Source organism: Microtus pennsylvanicus, chromosome 4 (genome assembly GCF_037038515.1).
Source record: "Microtus pennsylvanicus isolate mMicPen1 chromosome 4, mMicPen1.hap1, whole genome shotgun sequence".
Classification (NCBI taxonomy): Eukaryota; Metazoa; Chordata; class Mammalia; order Rodentia; family Cricetidae; genus Microtus; species Microtus pennsylvanicus.
In genome coordinates this window covers 10,576,501-10,582,500 of record NC_134582.1, presented here as the reverse complement: position 1 = coordinate 10,582,500, position 6,000 = coordinate 10,576,501, and the positions used below count along the sequence as shown (strand labels likewise).

General features: G+C 38.6%; 1 protein-coding gene across 1 annotated transcript in view; it reads left to right on the top strand.

Moving 5' to 3' along the window:
* Skor2 (SKI family transcriptional corepressor 2) overlaps positions 1-6,000 on the top strand; it is a 40,445-nt gene that overhangs the window by 4,985 nt on the left and 29,460 nt on the right. The gene's annotated exons all lie outside the window — the stretch shown is intronic.

Here is a 6,000-nt window from a genome sequence, read left to right as displayed (position 1 = left end):
CAAAATACAATGTAAAAGGTCTTTGAACCTTTGTTCTTGTTTTCACATAGAGGAAACTTCTTAATATTCTAAATGACAAAAAGCATATTCCTATTTTAATGAAAAATGCTTTGTGTACATAGAAAGAAACATCTATATCAGCAGATATTTTCAAATTATTTTTATTAATATAACCTATAAATATTGTTCAACATCTAATTTGGCTGGCAATACCAAAGGGTTACTAGGAATAATTTTGTGCTGCAGTCGACGACTAGTTAGTGACCATAAGTCTGTATGAAATACATAATACTGTCATTTTATATATTCTGTCTTTACCTGTTAGAACATTTTAAGTTATTATTATTGGTTTCCAACATTGAAACCTCGTGCTATTTGAAAATTTATAAAATTACCTTTTTCAAATTTATCTAAGTGTCTAATATGGCAAAATTGCTAAATGTAGATTTTTCTGTGACAATCTAAAGTCACAAAGGCAAGGATATTTGCGTGGGAACTACCTCCTCCCTAGTGTGATAGTCCTCAGAATTGAAGCTTGAAATGAAAAGAACAGCTACCAAGGAATTTCTAATTGGTTTGCACACACACGGAAAGCATTTATAATTCTCTACCATTGATTCTGTAATATCTTACCATTTCCCAGACATTTCTAAATAGTCAATTGCTTTTGTATATTTGATATATGTAGAAATTAATAGCCACTGGAAACAGCATTCACGAATATGAAACAGTCTTAGTGACATTCTCCAGCCCCAGATCAAATGGTAGTTAGCAGCCCTGTACAGCTAAAAATAGATTTAAAAGTAGCCTAATTTCTCCCATGCCAGGAGACTACACTTGGGGAGTCTGTGTGGACTCTGGTGAATGCAGATTAAGTGGAGCTGTTTCAGCAGCTGAAGTGGAGAGGAGCCTGGCTAGAGCTGTGCTGGAGTAGCAAGAAGCCCCGAATTCCTGGCTCTCTCCATCCAAACAGACTACACCCAGACAGATCCTGACATCTATGCTGACATATCCTAGTGCTGGAATTACTTATTTAATTCGGGGAGATTTTTATTTGGCTCGTCTTGTTTTGTATGCAACCTCGCTTGGTAAGCAGGCTCCATGAAGCCTGGAGTCTGGCGAAATGACACCAACTGTGTACTTTTAATTTAACCCTTTCGGGGCAGGATATGGGCCCCCACTTGCCGCTTACTTTCCTTAGTTAGCTTAGTTTTAATTTAGTGATGCTCCTTAAAGTTAATATCTTATAATTATGTTCATTAGTTGTTCAGGTTGTTTTGACTGCCTGTATCTGAAAGTTTCTGACACTGGAGTTAGCCATTGGTGATTTTGTGGTTCAAGTTACAAGATACATGTATTTAATACAAAATGTGGGTGATCAGTTAGGGAATGATGCATGGTAGATGTCACCCTTTAGCTACTAAATGCTAATTATCCTAAGTCTGCTCTGCCAAATTTTCCTTCTATTTTAGGTATAATTTTTGAAGGAAATAAAAAGGAATTATATATGCTATAAAAATGTAGAGTGTGCATAGCTTTCCAAGAGGTAGCAAAAATTTGCATAAAACTATTGGATAATTTGTTGTTTCAAATAGTTCACAGAGATTTAATGGGGGAATCCAAGTTCTACAATCTGAGATCGTTTCTTGGTAGAAAACTGAATTCCTTACATTGCATTGAACAACTCGTATCCATAATTTTAATAAATATTATTTTAAAATCTTTTTTTAAAGATTTATTTATTTATTATGTATACAACATTCTGCCTCGATGTATGCCCGCACGCCAGAGCAGGGCACCGGATCTCAGTACAGATGGTTGTGAGCCACCATGTGGTTGCTGGGAATTGAACTCAGGACCTCTGGAAGAGCAGCCAGTGCTCTTAACCTCTGAGCCATCTCTCCAGCCCCTTTAATAAATATTTTTGAGTTGGAAGTTCGATAACTGCTAATGGGTCCAAGTGTAGATGTGTTAAGTCAAGCAAGTCCCTTAGAGCTATATGCTCTTCATGTCACAGTCATAGCTCCTAGATTTCTTAAAAACTGAATTTCTATCTTTTGCCTTCCTTTCACTTGGATGGAATTTTGAAAGAGGTTCCTGGGCTTGCTTGAGAAGGCGCTCATGTCCTCATATCCATTCAGGCCAGAAACCTCTGGCGGGCCCTCAGAACCCTGAGAAAGGTGGCCAGAGCGGCTATAAGCCACTCGATGACCCACTGTTCTTTAGTATGCAGATGGAAATAAAATGCTAAAAAGACGTAAGCAAAAGCACAGACAGGATCCATTTCACATAAACATTCCGTGGTGCCTGGAGCTCTGGGCAGCACAGTCAATAGTTACATTGGTAATAACACCTACTCATAATGTTGATATATTGCTAGTCCCTTTCTCACAATAATTAATTTGATACAGATTCCCAGAGAAGCTTGTTCCATATTGATTTTCCATATCACAATCTTACCCTCACATTATTCAGGGAAGTGCATAGGTAGTGGGTTATGTGATATTATTATCATGTATTGAATGGAGGAATGGGGAGGAAGTGGTCAGGATGAACACACTACTGAAATATGCAACTTTCAGGAGGATATTGTTGAGTTGATACTGGGCCACAAGATTGTTATTGTGATGCCTTTAAAAATGTACTTCATTTAGTCTATTACTTAATCTATTTTGAGGTGGAGTCTCTTTATATTTCCCAGGCTGATCTCAAATCCATAAGCTCAAGCAAGCTACCTGCCTCAGCCCCCTGAGATACTGCTAGTGGGTGCCACTGCTCCTGGCTTTGTGTGTTTAAAACTTCAGAGGGTTGAAGGCAGGTTTTGCTTTTGTATGAAATTTTCATTCTCATGGTGATCATGAATGTAATTACCAGGACATTTCAGCGGTGATGCAGAGAAACAAATATGTCTATTCTCAATGACAGTGATTGTATTAACTGGTCCCTGCTATAAATGCTATGCCCTCAGCTGTCCTCTTACTTGTAAAAATTGATTAGCCTGTAGTCTTCCTATTGGAATACAATTTGAGAAAATCACAGAATGAGCACCTATATTTTAGTATTAATTCATGTAGTCATAACCAGATTCTATTCACTTGGCAGTGTCAAAAACTAAAAAAAAGTCAAAGAGACCATGTGTATATGTGACTCGCTGCTTTGGATAGTAGCAGACGAAACTACTACACCCAGTGCCTCCTCATCTGTGGAGAGATTCCTTTCCATGTGACAACCATTGGCTTTCTTGACTACATGAGTCTGTGTGCTTTACTTACTTGCTCCACACTTAGCTTAGAATGCCCCGTACATACTAGACAGTTTGCCACTCCGGTCTCTGCTCTCTGGTTGCTCCAACTAAGAGCGGGAGACAAACCAGCCAAACTGGATTGTATATAAAATGATTTGAATGTATATAAAATGCCACCCAGGCCACACCCAGAATTTTCATACTTAGGAGGCTAAGGCAGGAGGACCACAAATTTCAAGCTAGCCCGTGCTAGATAGTGAGACCTTACCTCAAAACAAAACCCAAATAGGAAAACATAATACAGTCAAGTGGGGCTTACATAACTATTTCTAGCTTTTAATTCAATCATCATTTTGGTAGATTACCAGTACAATATTTAACTCTTTTGAATAAGCAGAGCATGAGAGAAAAAGATAACTTTTCAAACTGTCTGGCAAATCAGCGGTCAGGTTTTGCTTTTATATGAATTTTTCATTCTCATGGCAGTTATGACTGCAACTGCCAGAAAGTTTCAGTGGTTATGTAGAGACACAGATATGTCTGTCTATCCTCAGTGGCAGTTTTTGCATTAACTGGTCCCTGATATAAATTCGGTTTATCTGCAACATTTGTTTCTGTGGAGTTGTTCCTCATTCAGTTCAAGATCCCCTTTATTCCAAGCTTTCAGCCTTAACGATGTTATTTTTAACAATTTAAAGTTGACATTTGCAATGGAGTTTTTAAATCCTTTCTGGAAAAACATCACACATGGTAGCTGTTGTGTTGTGTATGATTCAAAGGGCCAAGTGAGATGGTCTTAAGCAACCAAAAAGCAGCAGAACTTTCAAAGCACACCAAGTCAGACGGAATTAAACGAGAGCAGCCCGGTCAAAACATTACCAACTCAAAACTAGATGACAGGATTTCCTTGCAATCCCAGAGTGGGTTCCGCATCTCCACTTTGAATAACTTCAGTGAAGTTAAGTGATTTGAAATTGAAAGCAGTGGGGTAAGCTGGCGAGGGGGCTCAGAGCTATTGCAGGTCAAGGAAATGAGGAAAAGAGGCATCCTCCTGCCGTTCAGTCCCTCGGACTCTGAGCGCAGCCACATCTTGCTATCTGTATAGAAGTTTTAAAATCAATTTGATTTCCACGGGTATGATTCTATAGTGTACTTAATATGCTGGGGATGGATTTCCAAGAATAGTAAGAAGCAGTTACACTTCTCATGAATATATAGCACATGAGGCACTCTGATTTATTATTCCATTCGATTTTAGAACATGCTTATGATTTAAAAAAAAAAAGAAGAGAAATTCTTAAAAGCCAGAGAAGTAGATCTGAATTTTTATTCTCTCACTTGTAAGAAACTTAGGGTAAACAACACAAAAAATATTTCAAAGCTCTGTATCTAAGTTCATCTGCCTATAGAATATGATAAACCCTCTGATTTATTATGAACATTATTTTTAGAAAACATATCTTGAAGCCTTTCAATATATGTACTTGGATTAAACAATCCCTGTATTTAACTTTCTATTTATGAATTTTTTTCTTTATGCTAATTTTTTAAATTTATCTGAAACTTTGAGATAGAAAACGATGGAAAGATTTCTAGGGAAAAAATTACGAGTATCGAGATGGTGGAAAGAGCAAACCAAGTTCTTCAAGTTGTTCTCTGACCTCCACAGGCACGTGTTACATTCATGCATGTCCCCAGCCCTACGCACACACAGACACACACACACACACACACCTCACACACAAAAGAAATAAAAGTAAATGCAAAACAAATAGAAACATTACATAGTGTTAACTCATAGAATCTATTCTAAAACTCAAGAAAAATCTAAACTGAACTCAAGGGTCACGGATGAAAGTAAGAAGTAACATATATACAACTAATGATGGGATTTGCTTGTTCTTTGAGCCACAGTCTCTATACAGGCAGGCTGTCCTCAAATTCATGGTCCTTCTGACTTACAATCCTTCCTGATTGCTGGGACTACAAGAACATGTAGCCACAACCAGCTCCAATAATACATTTTGGGTATGCATCGCGAAGTGTGCCACTGCTGGGCTTTATTGTGACCTCCCTGGCATTACACTCTCCAACAATCTCTTTTCACCAGTGGGGTAGTACTCAGCTAGCCTGTTCTTTAGTACACCCATTTTGGTGACTTTTTTTTTTTTTGGTTTTTGTGACCTTACAAAAGTATCAAACATCACAGAGAAGAAGTTTAGTGTAATACCAAGAAAAAAGCAGGCATCTGTATTCCACTGACAGAGGAGAAATTCATTTAACTTCGCTCCTTATGTGACTTATGACTTTGTGATGTGTTTCGGGTTGTTTGTGAGTATATTTTTGTGCATGTGGGGGCACTTGTGTGTGTGCACACATGGAGACTGACGATCAGCATTGAGTGCCTTCCTAGGTCAGCGTCCACCTTATGCAAAGAGGCAGGGTCTCTTTCTCTCATTTGAACCCAAACGTCTCTGATTCTTCTAGTCTAGATAGCCAGCCTGTGCAGGGGAATCTCATCTCTCGCTCTCTGGGATACAGACCAGCCACGACATCCACCTGTGTTAGTGGGTGCATGGGATCTGAACTCCAGCCTTCATCTTTTACCTGCTAAGCAAAATGCTGTGATAGTGTGTTGGGAACAGAACACAGACAGGAATGCAAGAGTCCCCAGGGCTGTTGAAGCATTTGTTTGCTGGACATGGCCATCTGAAAGTGAGAATACATGTGTATCTTATATACAGAAGCTGTCCCCA